Source organism: Protopterus annectens, chromosome 3.part0 (assembly GCF_019279795.1).
Source record: "Protopterus annectens isolate FY-2018-M chromosome 3.part0, PAN1.0, whole genome shotgun sequence".
In the NCBI taxonomy this organism is placed as follows: domain Eukaryota; kingdom Metazoa; phylum Chordata; order Ceratodontiformes; family Protopteridae; genus Protopterus; species Protopterus annectens.
The window spans coordinates 661,641,535-661,664,684 of NC_056731.1; positions in this window are offsets into that span (position 1 = coordinate 661,641,535).

Below are 23,150 nucleotides of genomic sequence, written 5' to 3' on the forward strand. Positions count from 1 at the left end.
ACAGAGCAAATCTGGGTATTACCGTGGAGATTCTTTACATAATCATAGAAGGTCTTGTGGTTGTCTTTACTATCTGCTGCAATTCTGTTTTCATAGCTAGCTTTAGAGGATTTGATGAGGGATCTCAACTTTTCATTGAGGCTGATAAGGGAGTTTTTCCAGTCTTGGGACTTTACTTTATTCCGCATCAGTTTCCTCCTTCTGTTGTAGAGTTTGTTTATGGCAGGGAACCACCACATTGGCTTGCTTTTTTTTGGAGGAGAATATCTTGGTTCTATTGGGTATGACGAGATCCATGCATTTGTGTACGTGTTCGTACAGTGCATTGGTGCATGATTCGGCAGTCATGCAACTGATCTCCATTTACATAGGTGCCATGAAGTTAGTTACGTCTGTTTTTAGGAGCCCAAAGTTAGCTTTGGAGAAGTTTTTCATGGTGGTTAATTTTGCGGGGGGTGAGAGGGATGTGGATTTTCAAGGTGATTAGTTTGTGGTTGGATCTAACCAGGGAAGAGTTGACTATTGGTGTAGATCAATGGTCACCCATGTTAGCTGTGATGTCCATGCCCTGGCCAAGCAATCTGGGAGTCTCAATACTCACCACTAACACCAGTGAGGGGCATCCATATAGGGAAATGCTAATAAATACACACACACAGTAAAGTACAATTTCCCTTAAGAGCACAAAGACATAACAGTCAGTCTGGGGTTAGTCTGTCCCTTTCTCCCCAGGTCCCCAATAAGATTCCCCACTGGCACAGCTATAGGGTCCAGATCTCAGCCTAGTGGGCAAGCTAAAACCTCCAGCACCCTCTCTGTCCAACCAGTGCTTCGTGTCCTGCCCAAGTAGCTAACACACACACACACACACACACACACACACACACACACACACACACACACACACACACACACACACACACACACTTTGAGATAAGAGTTATATACAACTACACAAACACTCCTGGGGAAGTCTGGCACAGATTCTCCAACTGTGCCCCTTTTCTGCCCACTCTAAAAGGTAGTACCAGCTGCCACCACCCACTAATATCAGCTACTCAAAGGCCCTTCTGAAATGGTGTCCAATTATAACTGTGCAATATTATTATCCAAATGATAAGTGTGACTGAACAGTCAAGGCTTATTAGAGTGACTTGGTACAGTATCACTATATACATGCAATGTACTCTAGAGCTTAAATTAACTCTACATAAAAAAGCCACAGTTGAAAGGATTAAAAATATTTAATAATAAATAATAAAAACACAAGACAATACTTTTTACTATACAGTGTTAGTCAAGAGTTCAGAGATCACAGAAATGTTTAAAATAATAGCGTAAAAAAGTTCTGACATCACAGAAAAACAAACTAGTCTAATCTTCCTATCTCCTAGCTATGTCTAAGAGAAAACACAGTTCTAAAATAAACTTACATATAAAAACAGGCAGTGCTGGTGATGTGGGATGTTCTCAAGACAAAATGCTTTGAGCTCTCTGATTCTCTCTCTTTAAATTGATAACACAGAGCTGCTTCACATGACATCATTCTTCAAACTTCTCTGGTGTTCCCAGGCTGGTCAGAAACCAGAGCAATAAAGGACATTTTTACATGCAAATTCTAGCCATTAACTCTGATCTTAAAACAATAGGCAGGATGCCTCCCTCTAGACATATCGTGTCCGAAGTTTGACATCAAAGACAGTCAGTCATAAAATGCTTGACTTAGCTTTCTTACAGCAGAGTGCACTGTTGTTACATTTTTGCAGTTCAATATCCAATGCAGTCTTTTCACATTTAAGAGAACAAGCCTGTGGCTTACATTAATAGTTACAAATAACAGAATTATCTCCAAAATTCTATCTGGCTAGTCTGGCAGCCTTCACCTATCTTCACATTAGTAACAACCAGGTCAAGGATGTTGCTACTTCTAGTGGGAGTAAGAATGAGCTGGTCTAGGGCACTGGAATTAATCAATTCCAGGAAACGATGGGCAAGTGTATTGGTACATGAGTAGTTTTCCCAGTTAATGGAGGGGTAGTTGATGTCTCCCAGTATGAGAATGTTAGGTTGGACCCTAATATTCTCAAGGGTGCTTAGGAACGTGGAGTGTGAGTCTTGAGACATGGTTTGGGATCTGTAGCAGGCTACAACCTGAATCGCTGTCTTACCCAATGTTATCTGCACATGAAGTATTTCAGATGCATTATGTTGGGCTACCAGTCTGGTAGTGTGCACATCCTTTATGAATACGGAAACACCACCACCTTTGTAGCTTCAGTCCAAGTTCTGGGACCGAAAGGTGTGGAATAAGTTATAGCCTGGTAGTGCAGGGGTGCTTTCTGCTGCCTTGAAGCAGGCCTCTATTACGGCACAAATGTCAATGTTCTCAATTTTAAGGAGTGCTTTGAGTGAGTGCATTTTGAGATTTAGACTTCTAGCTTTGAACAGCATGACCCTCAGATTGCATTTGTTTGTAGCTGTTATCGTAGTAATTTGGTCTTTGGAACACCACCTAAAAAAAGCACTATAGGGGTGGCAAGAGCCTTGGCCACTGTCCAGAAGTCCAGGTGTGACAGATGTAGGTCATCTCTGGCAAAGCATAGAGGTCTATCAATCATGTCATCCCAGGCAGGCAGATACTGGATACCCTTAGAATGACACCAGAAACTTAGCCAAGTGTTGAAATCAATAATTTTCTGTTTGTACTGTGGTATCATTCTAGGTGATGGGATGCTGTTCAGGGATAGGGTCATACCCACCTGGGCTACATAATCCAAGAGCTCCTCCATGTCTATTTTCATGTAGTCTAGGGAGGTACGTCTCAGGTCATTCACACCCACATGTACAATGATAGAGTCATATTTGTACCTGTTGTTGAGAGAATGCTTTATGTGGTGGATCCTAGTGCCTGACAGGCAGCTGACTGTTACTTTCTCCTTATTCAACCTTGTGAGTGGGACAGCAGTGTGCCTCACTTTCGAGTCACCTATGACTAGTGTGTTGGGCATGCTGTTTTGCCTTAGGGGCTTTGGTTGAGTGGCACACTGTTTAGGAGAGTTATGAGTCTCATGATTAATGTTGTGTTGTGGTGGTTGAGTGCATTTCTACCTTGGAGGTCTCTGCTGTTTGGTTAGATTTTTAATGACAGCTTCCATGAAGGTAGGTGTGTGGTTTGTGTTTTTATGTGAAGGCAGTGCTGGTGTTTGTTCTGGAGGGCTATGTGTTCCATGTGGTATAGTGCAAGTGATGACCTTCTCCTCTTGACCAGCTATTCCAGTCTTGGCTGGAGAGCGTGTGGCTTCCACTTTGGCTATATAAGTGCATCTCTTGCAAGTCTGAGTGTTGGGAGGTAAGAGGAAAGAGTTGTCAGTGTACATGAGGCAGTTGCTACATTGCCTCAGGATGCCCAAGTTCACCAGGTTAATAGGAAAAAGCACAGGGAACTGAACTTCAGACATGCCTGGAGGGGTGGACATTAATAATAACTACTGGAGCTGTTTCCTTGTAGAATTTTTAGTGCTGGTAGCACTTTTGTGTGCTACAATAATTGCTACAAGAAGTCTGGTAAAGTGCTAGACTAATAAGCTAGTAAAAGTACAGGAGAGGAGAGAACTAGCAGATCTAAGGGAAAATTTGAAGAGCAGACTTTGGCACCACTCAGAAGCTTACAAACAGTCCTGGATACAACAAATCTGTATCTGAACTAGACTAGTTACAGGAAAGACAGGAAAAGCGCAAACGCGAGCTTTTAAACCAGAAAGTTGAAAGAGATAAGAAAACTGCCCAAACGGCCAATATACTATAATTTCTGGTCCAGAAACCACTCCTCTTGTGGTAGAGTGCAATGAAAAATTATTATTTTTTACTTTGGTCTATGACCAACACTAGCCACACCCAATGAATAGTCACAATGTACAGTTGAAGAACACTAGTTTCCTGGAATTCATCCAGTGCTATACAATACAATTTTACCAACAGTAGCTTTATTACCAGTAAAAGAACCACTCTGCATTCACTACATGCACACATTGTCTTCCAGCAGGGCCTAATAATACCCTCTTCAGTGCTACTAACCCATGCTACTAACCCATCTTGCCTTTATGGCAAGATGCAACCAGCATCCAGATCAATCTGACACACCAAGATCAAAATTACTATGTAATTGTAAAATGAGCCAATTATGGGTGGCGCACTGTTGCAGAGGTTAGCGTTGTCACCTCACAGCAAGAGGTTCTCCAGTTTGATTTTCGGCTAAGGTGCCTTCTGTCCAAAGTCCACATGTCCTCCATGTGTTCCCTTGGGTTTTCTCAAGGTGCTCCAGTTTCCTCCCTTATTCCAAAAACATGCATCTGGAGCATTTATCCCTGGGTCTCCGCTGAAAATGGGCTTTGTCCCAGTCAGACCCTGCAGGTAAACAAATGTTAAATAAATAAAATACTATTAACTTATGACAACTATATTGAATCAGCATCTCTATCTTCAAAAAGCAAATACCGTCAGTATTATGAGGTAGTATTGGGTAACTACACTTATATACAGTAGTAATTAACCAGCTACAAGTTTTAGATACAGCAAAATGAAACAATGTATTTAAACAAAAAGTTAGGTTATAACCCTTGAAAATTAAATATACAGACAAACATATACTTACACAGTAAAATGCAATAGTAGTAGGTCTGCACCTCCTGTGGCTGGCTGCCCTATACAGACTCCCATGAGTCTCAGCCAGATGCAGTATCTAATATGTGAACTGTCTGAGAATACACACAACAGGGGAGAGACACAATGGTGTGTAAATGCCACTAAATCAGCTAGTTCTATTGTCTGGTATGCATGCTGTACTTGTGATCTAGCAGTAGATGTACGAGTCAGGGACCCAGGTACATACAGTTGAAACATACACTAACAGGGAGCTGATGAGTGTGTTCCATGGCATGCATGAGGAAACGAACTACATAGTGTTCAAGAGTATCAGTATAATATTATGATGATGCTCATCAAATCTGTGATTTTCTAGAAAATCACTGAGGACTGAAATAGCTAAATAATGTCAATCATTTGAGTTTCAGACTTAATTTCTTTCAGAAAATTCATGCTAAGACAAATGTTGTTATTATAGCAAGTTTTTAAGTCTATAAGAGCAATATTTAAAATCTGTCCCTATTTTAGGGACTTTGTGCCACCATTATTTCAGGCTTTGTCCAGATTTCATGTACTACGAGGTTGAAAGGTATGTTGCCAGTGGATATGGGAGAGTCTGGACACATGGCAGGCATGCGCTGTGATGTCCACATTAAAGGTCTTTGACCAGTGCACACACACCGCCACTGTTATATGGTGGCAAAAGGCCTGGTACACCTGCTCATGGGTGGCACTCAACAAATACGCTTAATAGAAAACCCATAAATACAGCAAAAGTGCTTTCAAACAAAAGCTTCTTCAGGTAATTATACAAAACGTTAAAAACACCCTCCTTATAAAGACGTGAGCAGTCACATGTTACATTATAGAACAGAATAGACCACATTTAATGCTTTAAACTTTTTTCCTTTAAGACAGGTTTCAGTGACAAAACATCATTAAGACCGTGGAATTTGAGACTTAAAATCCATTTAAATTCAACTAGGTCAGTGTATTCATTAATCTGTCTCCCATAAAGACTTGGTTGAATCAAAGCCAAGACGTGAAATTTAAAATAATTTTCACTATCTTTATTGGCTACATGCTGTGCTAAAGTATTAGTAGATTTGTTCTTAGTAATATCAGATATGTATGTATATTTGTGTATATATATATATATATATATATATATATATATATATATATATATATATCGAACCGTATTTTGTCGAAATTACTTTAGCGAAAGTGCATTTTGTCGAAATGCACTTTCACTAAAGAAAACAAAAAAAAAAACATGCCGTTTGCATGTAGCATTAGTTGTATATCAACGTATACTGTTGATGTACAACTAAGGAAACTCTTGTTGAGATCGTAGTACAGTGGGGATAAGGGAATATTCCCTTTTCCCCATTGTAGTGTGATCTCAGAGTCAGAATATTAAAGTAGGGGGGTGGGGGGTGCAGGGGGGCTTGCCCCCCCTGCATAATACTGTGTAGTGTGTTATTTATTTTTTTTATTTAGTTTTTATTTTTTTATTCCGCGAAAGTGGATTTTTGATGGAGTGCACTTTTGCGGAAGTGGGTTTGACAAAGTACGGTTCAGTGAACCGTACTTTCAGTTTAACAACGTTGACCCCTATATTTCAATTTAACAACGTAGACCCATATATATATATATATATATATATATATATATATATATATATATATATATATATATATATATATGGGTCTACTTCACTTCACCTAAAGCTCATTTGCCTGACAATGATTTCAGAGAGACCAAATCATCTTAAAGTCATGTCACCTAAAGTTCACTTCACCTAAAACTCATTTCACTGACAATTAGTACTGGCAGTCTGTAGAGAACTGTAAGGCAAGTAAAAGGTATATGTCCTTTTCCCCCTATAGTGCGACCCTGGAGTTAGTATATATAGTTGGGGGGTGCAGGGGATGTATTACAACAAGAACACATGTTCTTAAGGTCAATATTCCTAACAAATAAACCTTTTTTGGACCAGTCACAGTTCAGTATCAGTGAGTTCATAATGAGGCAAATTAAAAATGACTTCTTCTGGAGCAACATAATCCATGCCCTGACTCCTCTGTAGTACCAAAACGGAGTGATTTATATTGGAAATATAACTTGGTGTATGATTTCTGTGAATAAGAATGGATGTCCTTCCTATTTTTTCTTAATGACAATAATGTATGCATCACAATCCCCTTTTTGTTGCTTTTCTTGAACTTTTAATTTTGCATTTTTCTATTCTTGTTTCTTCTATTCATTTGTATTGAATATTTATCAATATTTTTTAAATTAAGTTAGATCTGTGCTCTCTAGTTTAATAACTGAAATAGTAAATGCTTTTAAGTGATGCATTCCTGTTTTAAAATTATGGTTTACTGTAACAGTGAGGAATAATATTCAGCAACTTTTAGTTTCACATTTCCTCATTAAGGTTTTAGTGATTTGTATTATTTTTCTAATTGGCCATTACCCTAGGAATAGCCTGAAACTGAGAGTTAAAGCTTAAATTCGTAGGTATTTCAAAAAACTTGAAATCCTGACTTTTGAGGATGTTAATAACAGTAACACTTGTTGAGACTGCAGCTGCAGGACTTCTGGATAGCTACAGTAATAGTCTATGCAGAAAAGAAAATAATTAACTTTGTATTGGAATAAGAGATCTCTTGTCTTATTGCTAGTGAGACCCAGAATAAAATAAGAAAACATTTCTTCTCATGCTTGATGTTTATGAATAGCTATGCAACTACCACTGCCAGGGCTGCATTTTTTCTATTTCTTTCAACATTTAATGACAATATAACATTTTTTACATCTGTCAACATGCCTAATTTTGGCAAATGTATCTTTGCAAGCACTAAGCCTCTCACTACATCTGAAATAACAACTTTACCTGCTCTAAACAGCAAACTTTGAACACATAAAAGCTCATCTATGTTTGGGTAATACAAATGTATTGCCAAACATCCACATTTTCAGATAATTTTTCATCAATAATTCAAAATAAAGTCAGTCATTGTCCAGATGTTGAAACAAAAATTGAAAAGAAATGATTTAAAAGTTATAAAGCTATTACAGACAATGGCATGTAAATCATAGACTGAAACTTATCACAGAAGTTCAGAGTTGGAATTTGTGTGGCAAGCCTTTTTTTAATTTAAAGCTCTTGTCCTTTTCTGAAGATAAAGCTCAAATGACATCATGCTTTAGCAGCTTTCTCAGTAATGCTGTTAGATATGATGGTTATGTATAACATTTTAGAGATCTTAAACTGTTCTATGGAATCATATAAGAGCTGATTTATCTTGTGATTTCAGTATATTTACTAAATATTTTTTTAATGCTTCAATACTTTTTCAATGGCTGACTTTAGACCCCCCCAAAATTAGTATATGAGCCATTTATTTAAGCCCAGTAATAAATCTACAGAATTTGTTTTATACTCCTTTTGACCTTTGTGCCTTAACTCATTACATTAGAGTGACACGTCCAGGTGCATCTGCAGTTAACTCCTACTGATGTCTCTAGGCATCAAGTATTGCGTGTTCATATTTGCATCAATAATTCCAAAACCATGCTATGTACAAGGTTTTAAAAGACTTTGTCTTAAAGCTTACAAAATTTCAAACTCAACTGCATTAATATTTGACCTCTGTCTAGTGCAGGTAAATAGATATTAACTGTTGTTTTTATTATATTACTTTATATAGATAGAGTTTTCACATTTTTCTGAATATCTCAACAACCAAGTAACACAGACAGACCTCCTTAGCCTCATATGAAGGCTCAAAGCTAGATGAATAAAATGCTGCTAACAGTATGTATGTAACTTACATGGTTGCTGAGATATTGTAAGTTGTTTACAAAATATTGCAAATGTAATTGTTACTGTGTTTACTGTGACTTATAAAATTCTGTTTACAACCTAGAACCTAAAGAATGCTGCCACTGTAAACTTAGTTTGTGCTGAAGAGCTTGCTATTCATGCTACTTTCATAACCCCTATAGTTCCAAAGATATGAACATTTGTTTGAAATGTGAGGGCATAATTTGATTCTGTGAAAAGGCCTATGCCTCGCCCATTGGAAGTTACAGTGCAAACCTCCTGGGCTCCATTGGAGTGAATGAGTTAATATGCCTACAGCTGTGTTATGGAAAACTTCTGATGCTAAGTAAATCCCTAAATGTAATCTAAGTAATTTGCTAATGCTAAAAGTGATGCTAAAATAATACAGATTAGAGCTAGCCTCATTTAACTTGACATGTCAAAAGCTTTTGATTTGCAGCTAAAATATTTTGCATTGGACATGCTGAAAAAATACTTCAACAGTTTGAAGTGGCTAGTATTTTCTTTTAACCTGTTTGCTCTGGTCTTCCGGTTCTGTGCATATTCTTCCCTTGCCTGATTTCACATGAATAACTATATCATTGAGTTAAATAACAAAACAGTCTGGTGTACAAAGCAGTAACAAAAAAAAAAACTGAATAGACAAAAAAAAATGCCAAGACAGTGTACATTCCGCCACCTCAAATGAAATGAAAAACAGAATATTGGTAAACACTTTCATTCTTTAATATTAATAACAAGAAATTCTTCAAAGAATCCAAGGGTTGTCCTGGTGGAGTTTTTTGTTTCTTTAGATTATTCCATCACTCAGCTGAGTCTGCTTATCAGATTCAATAAGATTCACTCCATCCTCTTAAATTCCAGTTCCTTCCTTTAAGTGCTACAAGTACTTTCTTTGATATAGAAATGATTGTTACTCCATTTGAGAAAGTCTTAGTATAGTATTCCACTGACAGAAAACCTAATCCACTAAATAAATCGGCATATACTGTGAAATCTATTTAATGTCTGAAAATGTCTCAAATATCTTGCTTCCCTACTAGATTAACGTTCACCTCCTTAGTCATCATGAAGTATTGGTAAGTATGCCATTATTGCTAGCTGTTTTCCATACTTTGGAAGCTTCCTGAAACTGTCATGAAGAAATATTCCTAGGGGAGGTAACATTACACTACCATCAACTTCATGTTAGCTGTTTTAAAAACATTCATTTTGTCTCTCATACTGGCTCTTACAATACCATGTATAAATTTTTTTGGATTGCTAGTTTTAGAAATATTTGTTGTGCATATCTTTTCACTATTCCTGAAAAAGCCTTAGAAAAGTTTATAACATTCTTAATGCTATTCAAAATGAAGTTTACCCTGGAAAACTTTGCAGTGAGGTTTCTCTAGGAAACATTTGAGAAGGAGTCACTGCAAGCATATACCTTCCTTTGTGCCTATATAGTGTGAATAATCTTAACCATACCAAGCTTCTAGCAAGTCAAGTGTCCTAAGAAAATTAAATGATTAATTCTGTATTTAATGAGACTGCTTGAAACATATGATCATATTTATTTATTTAGTTATTTATGTTTTATTTATTTATCTGTCTATCCTTTGTTGACTGGGTTAGTTCCACTAGGCTGATGGCCTCTTTCAAAGAATACCCAAAGTGCTAATTATAGTTAATAGATTAAATCTGGCCAGAGCACCAGGGACATTCCCGTACTCTTTTTTGTAGAGGAAGGTGTTTATGTCTGGCATGTCTTACTTCCTGTTTCTGTTCTGGGCACCTAGGTGGCTTGGAGAAACCGGAGGTAGTACAGGAAGCATATGTGAAGAGAATACAGGTGTGGAGAAGAAGAAAGTAAATAGGGAGATGGCAGAGCTTTTAAGAGAAAGGCAGTTAGGAGATATGGAAGAAGCAGAGAGGTAATTCGTATTGGAAGAGAAGGGAGCAATGAACGAGATGAATTAACAAATGGCTGTGGCTGAAACAGTTCCAGATTTGGAAGATATGTTCAAGGAGAAGTTGCTTGAGGGAGAGGAAAAGAGTCAATAGGGATGTATTATTGCAACCCTTCAATCCAGAGGGTTGCAGGATGTTAATCTAAAAAAAAATATTAATCAGAATGAACTGGAAAGTGAAGTAGCAGTGCCACTGGGTGAGATTATGGAAAAGATACAAGAAGAATGCTTTGATGAGGACTTGACAAGAAAGAAGTCATATGCACAGACAGTGATAGAGGGAGAAAGATGAATCAAAGAGGTGAAGGAAGTGAAGAAGAAATTTGTCATAAGAGTAACCAATAAGAAAGATAAAGAACACAACAGGCATGAAGTATGGGGCACTGTAATTTCACCATTGTGTGTTTCACCCAAGGAGGCAAGAGCCTTTATTTGTATCAATAAAGAAATGTACTGTAATAGACAGGCCAGTATATGAACAAAAAAAAATTGTAACCCTTGGACCAAATATGTAATACAGCCATTTCATAAAGAAAAAAGAAAGAGTTATGATACAATTTAGAAGGGAAGTTGAAAAAGAGAAGTTGAAAGAATATTTAAAGACTATAGGCAAAGATGTTATGGACACAACAAAAATATATGATGAAAGAGGATTATGGCCGGGGGATGGGAATGTGGGGTTATTTTGAAAATCGAAAGAGAGAATATTATACATAGACCTAGTGTGATTAATGTGAATGGTAACAGAGAATTTGTAAAGTATAGAGAGCAGCCAAAAACATGCTGTTTCTGTGGAAAAAAAGATCACTTGATTTATGAATGTGATAATGACAATGTTTTATTTTTGGTAAAACAGGGCATGAAGCAAAAAATGTGACATGAAATGTAGAAAAAAAAACAGACATACATGGATGGATTGTGAAGAAAATGTAGAAGTTGCAGAAATAGAAGGTAAACAAGATCCAGTATATGATAAAAATATAGAGAAGGAACAAGAAAAACAGGTTAGTGCATAGGGAAAAATAAAGATATAACAATGAAGAGAAAAGGCAGGGAAAGAGAAAGGGAAGAACTGGTGCTTGATATGAGTGAAGAGGAACATGTAAATTGGCAAGTAGTCAGCGTTAAAAGAATTCCATAGGGGAAAAGGTGGAAGAGAGGAAAATAAAATTTAAAAGTGTAATTGGGAAAGAATAAAAAAGGCAAATGATGAGAAAGGAATAAGACTAATTTCATTTAAAGGCTGAAGATTTTAGCTTTAAATGTTAACAGCATGAAGAATATTAAAAGAAGCACTGGTATTTTAGAATGGTGTGCTTTAATTCATTTGTATACAATAATTACATTAGTAGACACCAGAATCATGACACAAGAGGAAAGGTTACAAACAGAAACATTATGGGGTGGATCTAATATCTGGAATATGGGAAAAGATACATGTTCAGAAATAGGTATATTATGTCAAGATAACATTAAAATATTAGATGTCACAATAGTTGAATTGGGAAGAATAATGGTAAAAGATGGAAAACAAATGTTTACAGAATTATTGCAATGTATGCATATGTTACAAAGAAAGAAAGAAAAAGAGATAATGTCAAAAAAAATCTAAAGCATGTAGGTGTTAATATGGATATAACATTAGTGGGGGATTTTAATTGCAATTTAAGAATAGGAAAGAAAAGCAGTAGTGTTATTAAAATGATATATGAGATAATGAAATATGGAAAGCTATGCATATGGGATAACAAATATTGGACATAAAGAAATGAAATCAAAAATGAAATTGACAACTTTTTATATCAGATAGTTTAAAATTTCTACAAAAAGGAATAAAAGAGACAGGATTTTCAGACCATGCTATATGGATAGAGGTACGTGAGAAAGAAGGCTACATAAGAATAGGCAAAGGTTTTAAGAGGCTTAATGAAAAAGACTTAAATAAAGATGAAATGAAAGAGATAAATAAATGATAATAAAACATTGAAAGGTATCAGTATGGATACAGCTACAGGAATGGATGGTACTGAATATCATATGTATAATGATATGGGAAATTGGCAAAGAGTCCTTTTTGTGGAGGTATTAAATGAATGGTTAAAAATAGATATAGTAGATAAATATATGTGTATGAGCATCATGAAATTTATATGGAAAAAAAGATATATAGATGACATAAAAAATTGGAGACCAATAGTATTAAATAATTCAGATTTTAAGACATTTATAAGAATTATAACTAAAAGACTAACAGACAAAGTAGACAAGTTGCTTGATCAAACAATTTTTGGTAGAATGAATACGTATGGGATATATTAAGGGCTTATAACATAAGTGATAGGATAATAAAAGTAACTGAGTCCGCATATGAAAAAAATAATGTAAGAATAACTTTAAATGGATGGTTAAGTGAGGAAAGTAAAATCAGGTGTAAAATAAGGCAAGGATGCCCAGGAAGCAGTATTATTTTTTCTTTAGTTATGAATGTAATTGCTAATAAAATCAATAGAATATCAAATATGGCAGGATATTAGACAACGGACAAAATACAATTACCAATAATATATACATATGCAGATAACATAGTGTTAATCACTAAGAACAAAGAATGGATGGAAGACACAATCAGAAAGTTAGCTAAATGTTTAAAGATACTTGGCTTATGTATACATAAGGAAAAAAGTAAAGTTTTTGGATTCATGGGGAATATAGGAGATATACAGTTCAATGTAGAGAATATAGATATGATTAGCAACAGTATTTGGATCAAGTGACCATAAGAAAAACAATGAGAGAAAATTCTTCTGGAAATAAGAGACATATGCACATTCAAATAAGTTGTCATACAAGAAAAACTGTATTTGATAAATTCATTAGGCAAGTTAGCATATGTAGCAAGTATTTACATGATACTGACAAATTACAAAAAAGAGTTAATGTCTATTATATTTTTGCTCATATGAGGGTCTAGACTAAATCCAGTTAGAAGGGGAATTTTGTATGTAATGGAGACGAAGGGCGACTGGGGTTAATAAATACAGCTATTCATGGAGCTTCATTGTATTTGTATAAAGCATTAGTAAGTTACAAAAAAGAGAATATGAATCTAATAAAATACATTTTGTATAATAAATATAAGTGTTTTAGGGAAAAATGGGGATAGGGAAAAGAATGAAAAGCTGTATGAATGAAATATAAAGGAGTTTCAAAAGAATTTTGTATGGAAATTGAAAGTGAATATGGTTGAAAAATAGGAAAGAATGGTATTTGAATATTATGAAAGAACATTACTTTATATTTCCTTGGAAACATTTAGAAATAGAAAAAAGGCTATTAAAATGAGACTTATGTGGCATAAGAAAATATATGAATGCAAATATTTTCTGTGGAGATTATCAATAGGTAAACTGTCTGTTAAGGCTAATATGCCTTATAAAAGGATACAAGAAAGGATACATATTCATTGTGGGGGCACTTGAAACAATAGATCATGTGTTCTTAAAATATTCTATAGGGAATAAGTTGTGGGAAGAAATATGAAAAAATAAATGTTTTAAGGTTTTGAAAAAGATGAATATTTAACCAAGGACATATTTGAATATGGGTATTATGGTAATAAAAAACAAAATGATGTGAAGAAAACTGATAAAATAACATTTTATATTTTATAGACATTATGGACTGAGAGACAATGAAGTAAAGTTCAATGGAAAATGGATGTTAGCAGAAATACTAAAGAAAATATGGTTTTGGCTTTGGAAAAAAGGGTGGGGGAAGTGCTTAATAATACAAAACTATGTTATATTGTCTAAAAGTATAAATAATTGTAAATATAAGTAGTGTATATAATATATACTATGTAAATAATGTATATAAGTGGTGCTAACCAATGAAAACCCCCTACACTTTTTGATAAGAGCAGTCAAATATTTTCCATCCACCTGAGCTACCATCAAAACAGGCAAATAGAGCCTTGGTTCACTATCTCGCGTTTTCTCAAAATATAGTTGTATGTGGTCAGGTTCTTGTAAGATAACTGCATACTGCTACAGCTTAATTTCAGTTCTCCCAAAGCGAAAAAAAGAAACTGAAAGATAAGGACCAGAAACTATGCAAGTTTTAGTAAATTCATTTGATGGCTATTAAGTACACTGCCTGGATGCCAGCAAAGAAGAATCTTAAAGAGTCTGAAAGAAAATCAACTCGAAAAGGTGAAGAGAAAACACAGACTGGGAAGAATCCTGCAGCTGTTCAGCAAAAGATCAGTTTATGCTCCATCACTGGTTCAAGACATGGTTTCCAGTAATTTAGAGGAAAAAAATTAGTAAAATGTGCTTAGAGCTGACTACAATAGGGGCATGACCAAGATGGTTAATTGAAAGCAACAACTGGTAAAAGCTCTGTGACTGAAAATGTATCTCTGACAGAAAACGTAATCAAAAAAATAAAAAAAAATTGAAGATACTTGTTAGCTAATTTTATTCATTAATAGTCAGAGAAAATATCTGTAGTATCAAATTCTTCAAAAGCAGTAGTTTTTCTGTCAGCATTTCAAGTGTTAGATTAAGAGAGAAGAGATTTCAACATGACTCACTCAAGAAAAGGTTCTCTGGATTCTTGTGTTAATAAAGACATCCAGTAATACTACCTAGTATACAGGATATATTACTTAAAATAGAAAAACTGGATACAAAACTAGATAGTTTCAAAGAAGAGACTAGAAAGAGGAAGGAGCATTTTGAAATTCTTATGAAACAACAAGGGGCACGAATCAGCAGTATGGAAGAGACTTTGAATGATCATGAAGGTAAAATGACTGAAGGTGAGTCTCAGACTTAATTTCTTTTAAAGCAAAATAACTGACTTATAGAAAAACTCAATGATTTACAAAAATAGAATGAAACAAAATAATATTAGAATTTATGGTATACTTGAAATGTATAAAGAGACAATATAATAAACTTCTTAACCACCTGGCAACTTAAAACATTAAATCTACCTGAAACTTTATCTTTTAGAAATGAAAGAGCACATAGACCCATGAGAGCACCTTCTAAGAAAGAAAACTCATCACCATGCTCATAGTTAAGTTCATATCTAGCATAGAAAAAGATCAAATATTAAAAGCAGCATGGTCCAGCCTATCTATTAAAACAGGTGAACATGTCAGATTTGACGATGACTATTCCAGTAAAGTAATGAGTAAAAGAAAATCCTTTTTACCACAGAACAAGGAACTTAAAAAGAACAATATTAAAGGCACTTTGGTGTTTCCTGCAATGATCAAATTACTCCTTTCTGAAGAAACCAAAATATCTGACATGCTGGCAGAGGCATCCACTTTTGGTTAACAGCAATAAATTCCTTAGTAATACTGAAGAAATGGAGTGGAACAGTACAGCCCTGAAGACAGAATAATCTGAATTCTTGGAAAACTAGTTCTAAAACTAAAAAGCCTAAAAATAAGTGACTATTACTCTGACTGCAAGACTACTATTGCCTGAAACAATAGATATGCTTTTTAAGTAATAAATGCATACTGGACTTTAAGCCTCAAAACATATGCAAGTTGTTGTTTGTCTTTTCGGCTTTTCCCAGTTAGGGGTCACCACAGCGGAACTCTGGTCCGCTAATGATTGGCAGTCACTTTTTATGGTGCTGAGTTGTCAGCCAGGTGCCCAACCTTCAGCGAAGGCACGCCCATTCATGCATGTCTTTCGGAGGCCACTCGACCGCTGGGAGGACATGCAGACTCCACAAAGAAGGCACTCCAGCTGAGAATCGAACAGGAGAACCTCTTGCTGTGAGGCAACAATGCTACTGCTGTACCACCATGGCTATACACTCAAAACATATATAAGTATGTATTCATATTTTAAGCAAAACCTTTTTTTCATGATGAGGAATATAAAGGGTAAGGGTTAGTGTTACTGGTTTAATACATTTACAGTGAAGGGCTTAATATATTTAATTTAACTAAACCTATAAGTCTGTTTCTAAATGTTAAATAAATATTTCCTGTAAGAGAATGTCATTATATTATAAGCAATAGAATTGGTAACTTTAAAGCAATATAAGTTAAGAATTTTATTTTATTTGTTCAACATTGCTTAGTATGTGCATTGCTGGATTAACTGAATGCCATATGTAAGTAATATGCTAATTAGAAGTATTAAAGTGCTGGTAATTGTGTTTTCTTTGCTCCTGTTTAACATGTTCCTTTCACAGGTCATTTAATGAACAACAGTCATTTAGAATGAAAGACTGAGAGCAAAAAAAATCCATTTCTTCAGAATGATGTTTTTCCCACCTTCAGCTGTACTGAAGAAACTATAGGTCAAAGTTCATCACTGATGTATGTCAAAGAAGAAAAAAGATATTTCTATTTTTTCTTTCTTTTCTATAATATGAATGTGAGAAATTTACTCAAAATAATACCTCTTTTCATTTCTCAGAAATGAAGACTTGGTAAGACAAAAGCTACAGTAATGCTTATACTTTACCTGTTAATAGCGTATGTTGTAGTGTTATTAATTTTAACTAGGCATATTAACTGAAAGAAATAAAGTTAGATGACTGTTACTGATTAGAACAGCTTAAAAGAACTAAGAAGAATGAGAAACTTAGAGAGGAAATTAGCAGCTGCAGTGTACTGTGAGTTGTTATTTTCACGTGCTGTGGCAAGATTCTAGCCATATTCTGATATCAGCATGTAAAGCTTAGACCAGAACAGCAGTTCACAATGGCTAAATGCATGTATGCAAATTAAATAAGCAGGAATTCTTATATATATATATATATATATATATATATATATATATATATATATATATATATATATGTGTCTACCTGACAATGCTGAAAGCTGGAAACGCCAACGACGAGAACACCGACATCGGAAGGTTGACAATGGAGATGACCGACAGTTGAAAATCCCGATGCTGACAACACCGACATGTCAAATGAGCGCTAGTGTGTAAGTATGTGGTAGTGACGGATGGCAGGTTTAGGGTGCGGCTAAGGTAAGTGTGCAATAGTGACGGACTTTAGGGTTAGGGCGCATGTCAGGTGAGTGTGCAATAGTGACAGACTTTAGGGTTAGGGGCGGGTTAAGTGAGTTAGGATTAGGGCGCGGGTTAGGTGAGTGCGCGATAGTGACAGACCTTAGGGTTAGGGTTTGGGTTTGGGTTAAGGTTAGTGCATAGATAGTTGTGTTTGTAAGGTTTAGTGTAGGTTTGTAAGGTTTTTGGTGTGCTTGTGTTGTGTGTGTGCTTTTTGGACAGGGGATTTGCTTTGTTTGTTGACTGTCGGGATTGTGGTTTGTCGGGTGTGTGAAGTTTCGTGTTTTTGAACTTTTGGTTTTGTGGTATAGGTGATTTCATTATCGGTGTTTTTGCATGTCGGTGTTTTCAGGTAGACCCATATATATATATATATATATATATATATATATATATATATATATATATATGTGTGTGTGTGTGTGTGTGTGTGTGTGTGTGTGTGTGTGTGTGTGTGTGTGTGTATATATATATATATATATATATATATATATATACAGTCAAGATTGCTTATAATATTAGAATTAAGAGAAAACATCTTATGAATAATATGCAGGAAAACAAGGAATGCAATATCTACTATGTGAGACTAATAAAAGAGCAGTATCAGTAAATGAAGTGATGTACACATTCTATAATCTCTAATAGACAGCTGATGATGAAATCTGTCTTTGATGGGGAGATTTTAGAAATACAAGATATATAGAATAAGGTAGAATACTAGTAGCAAAATAAAACAGAAAATACATTTAAATAAACTGCTTTTAAGAAATATGCCTATTACATATACCTACATATAGCAGAAATGTGAATGTACAAGATCTCATAATTTACATAGAAAATCAAATAAAACATTTCAAAATAATGTGAAAGCTGAAATCTGAAGCTTGGTCATGTGAACTTTGAACCTTTTTTACATGTTGCTTGTTATTAGATTCACTAAGAATACCTGAAATAACTCCTTTTATAAGTCAAAGTTGAAACTTGAGTGTTTTATTGTTGAATGAGTACATTCATTTGGAGAGAAAGTAAAGTAGATTTTTCAAAATGTTCAAATCTGGGAAAGTAGAATAGGGTTTTAACTGAACACTTTGTAACATATGAATGTAATATAGACTGCATTTTTGACTCCATAGAAAGAGTTAGACATTCTCTTCAACCTAAGTAATGTACATATTGTTATAAAGTAGCTTAATAAGCTAACAGACTTTTATATATTTTGATATGTGAAATGTTAAAATGTTACAGATATTTGAAATGTAGACACTTGTACTTTAAAAAACTAATTCAGAGCTTTTTTGATGGAGCTATAAAGTATGTGTGTATTTTGACATGATAAATATATATGTACATCGATCACTCTTTTGTGTTATACTTTAGTATGATAAGATTACCTGTGACCTGTAAGTTCACAGATGTCTTTATCTCTTTTGGTCCCACTCTATTACACTTTTTTATTTAGATACCTAGTTATAATAATGTATAATGAGTGGATAATTTAGGAATATTAAATGGGTAGTTTATACTACTATTATATAAATAGATATATAGTATACTATTTGTTGGATTATTTAATATCTATGATTAATAGAAGAGGATTATTAAACTTGTATTTAGTAATGGGGGAACAGATGTAAATGGCAAAATATATAACTAAATGAATAGTCTCTTATTATTTTGATCTATATATAATATTATATTAATTTAGCTTTTGTCTAGTTTTTCTAATGAATTTTTAAGTGCTGCTAGGTATAATGATAGTATAGAAGTTTGACTATTCAATAAGCAGACTAGGAACTTTGGTATCCATGGCAAGTTGTCTTTTATTAGCATTATATAGAATTATAGTTGTAGATGTGTCTTTATGTTTATTTTTGAATTTTAGTAGTTTAGTTTGTAGAAAGGAAGAATTCAAAAAAAGCTGTCATGTTAAGATAGTGTCAGAGAAATGCATTAGAGCCTTATCTTCTTCTTTCTTCTTCTTTCTTCTTCTTCTTCTTTTGGCTTTTCCCGATTAGGGATCACCACAGCGGATCACCTGTTTCCATTTCTTCCTGTCCTCTGCATCTTGCTCTGTCACACCAACCACCTGCATGTCCTCTCTAACCACATCCATAAACCTAATCTTAGGCCTTCCTCTTTTCCTCTTACCTGGCAGTTTCATCCTTAGCATCCTTTTCCCAATATGCCCAGCATTCCTTCTCAGCACATGTCCAAAAAATGCAATCTCGCCTCTCTGGCTTTGTCTCCAAACTGTCCAACCTGGGCTGACCCTCTAATATACTTATTCCTAATACTGTCTACCCTTGTCACACCCAGTGCAAATCTTAACATCTTTAACTCTGCCACATCCAGCTCTGACTCCTGCCTTTTTGTCAATGCCACTGTCTCCAACCCATATAACATTGCTGGTCTCACTACCCTTTTGTAGACCTTCCCTTTCACTCTTACTGGTACTCGTCTGTCACAAATCACTCATGACACTCTTCTCCACCCACTCCACCCTGCCTGTACTCTCTTCTTCACCTTCTTCCACACTCGCCATTACTCTGAACTGTTGATCCCAAGTATATAAACTCATCCACCTTCGCCAACTCTACTCCCTCACCATTCCTCTATCCTCCCTTTCATTCGCACACATATATTCTGTCTTAGTCCAGCTGACCTTCATTCCTCTCCTCTCTAGAGCATATCTCCACCTCTCTAGGGTCTCCTCAACTTGTTCCCTACTCTCACTACATATCACAATGTCATCTACAAACATCATAGTCCTCGGGGACTCTTGTCTGATCTTGTCTGTCAACCTGTCCATCACCAGTGCAAATAAGAAAGGGCTCAGAGCTGATTTTTTATTTAATCCCACCTCCACCTTAAATGCATCTGTCAATCCCACTGCAGATCTCACTGCTATCACACTACCCTTGTACATATCCTGTACTAGTCTTACATACTTCTCTGCCACTCCCGACTTCCTCATACAATACCACAACTCCTCTCTAGGCACCCTGTCATATGCTTTCTCTAAGTCCAGAAAGACACAATGCAACTCCTTCTGACCTTCTCTGTACTTCTCCATCAACACTCTCAGAGCAAACATTGCATCTGTAGTGCTCTTTCCTGGCATGAAACCATACTGCTGATCACTAATTATCACCTCCCTTCTTAACCTAGCTTCCAGTACCCTTTCCCATAATTTCATGCTATGACTGATCAGTTTTATCCCTCTGTAGTTACTACAGCTCTGCACATCATCCTTATTCTTAAAAAATCGGTACCAAAACACTTTTCCTCCACTCTTCAGGCATCCTCTCACTTTCCAAGATTTCATTAAACGATCTGGTTAAAAATTCCACTGCCATTTCTCCTGAACACCTCCAAGCTTCCACAGGTAGCCTTATATATAATTAAATTAATCTGGTGGATAAATGTGTCATATTATATTTTCAAAGAAATCTTTGTAAATACACAGTATGGACAGTTTTAATCTATTATCTGTTAATGTAAATGGACTAAATAATGGCAACAAAAGAAAATCATTAATGAGGTATCTAAAATTAAACAGAGGAGACATATTCTAGTGAGAGACTTACTTGATAGATAAAGATATACAATATTTAAATAACTTAGTTTATGAAATGTTATCATCTGCTTCTTTTAACAAAAAGAGAAGAGGAACTGCTATACTTTGGAAAAAATCCACTGTAATGCCTAAGGTCATGTAATCTTTTAATTATCCAAAAGGAATGTACACATTTGTAATAATTAAATATAATGGAAAATTCTATAATAGGTAATTTTTATTGGATCATGGAATAGGTGAAAGAGTGGCTAAAGATCACTTAAATTGACTACAAAGTCATTGAAAGGGTAGTTTAATTTTAGTAGGGGATTTTATGTAGTATAGAAGATACAAGTGAAGAGGAGAAAGCTAAAATACTGACATCAGCTAAAGCACTAAATAGATGGATTAGTAATAATAAATTAGTTGATTTATTAGTAAAAATAGAAGATAAGTCATTGTACTTCATTCATTTTTTATGTGCATGGGGACAATCTAGAATTGCTAGGATTTATGGTACTATAGATTTACTTAATAAAGTAAATTGTTTTAAAACTATTCCTTGTCCTTTATCTGATCATAATACACTAAGTATTAATATAGTAATGGATATAAGGACATTTCAAATTATTTATATAATCCCAGTATATATCATAAAATTGACAGAGTTTAAGACTTACCTTAAGGAACAAGTCAAACAAATCTTACCATTGAATGATAATGGTCAGGCTTGTAAAGTCATACTATGGGACTCCTTAAAAATGCGTATTAAAGATAGAATGGGAATGCGGGCTAGTAATAAACTGAAAGAATGGGATAAAGAGTTGTTAGAAATACAAGATGAAATACACAAAGTGAGGTTTTAACAACAAAGAAATCAGATGATACTGATATCATTAAAAAATTAATGACAAAAAAGTGGAGATAGCTTTAAAAAAAATAAAATTGCATAGTTATGCAGTGACTTCAAAAAGTCCACATAGAATAGCCAATAGAAGTAAGATGTTAAGCAAAAAGTCACAGTCAATAATATCCATAATCCTTACATTGATAAACGTACTTCAGATATAGAGGAACTGCTTAATATTTAAAAAAATCCATAATGATCATAATAAAGATAAAAAATAATGATCCTGATGATAAAATTGACAATTATTTAAAGAAAAGTGTTACTAGTAAACTTAATGACCAACAAATATCTCAGATGAATAAGCCTATTACCCTGACAGAAGTTAAAGAAGCTTTTAAAAAGGTAAAAATGGTAAAACTCCAAGGTTAGATGGTTTAAGTATGAAATTATATAATCTGTTTCTATTAAATATTTTAGAATTACTGAATGACATTTTCAGGATAATTCAGGCTGACAAAATAATTTCTCCCTTTTGGAAATTTTCTGTACTGTCACCTTTACTTAAACAAGGAAACAATAATAAATTAGTCTTCTCATACAGACCTTTTTTCATTATTAAATGTAGACTATAGTAGATTAATTAATAAAGCTCAAACAGGATTTATAGTCACAAGATTAACTTATGATTATATAAAATGGGTAGTAACAATCTTAGATTTAGCATAAGAAATGTACAAGAAATGGGATCTAATTAGCTTAGATTTCAAGAAAGTTTTTGATTCTGTATACTTGAGCTACTTGTTTAAAACTTTAGAAGCTTTAGCATTTCTAGAACAGTTCAATGGAATATTTAAAATCTGTATAAAGAGACTTGAAAGTAAATGTTAAAATTGGATCTTCCATGACTCATGGATTCATTTTAGCAAAGGCACAAAACAACGGTGTCTCTTGTCCCTTTACTATTTGCATTGGTTATCGAACCCTTAGCTAACAGTATAAGAAGCAATCAAAAAATTAATGGATTCTCAATTAATAGAGCTTGTCAATCTAAAATACATCTTTTCACAGATGATATATTACTAACTGTAGGAAATTTAAATTATTTGGTTGAAGAAATGGAAGAATAAATTGAAAAGTTTCAAGAAGTATCACTGCTGAAATTTAATAACAATAAAACTGAAACTTTAGTGTTAAATCAATTACTAGACAGTAGGTTTAAGGATAAATCTAA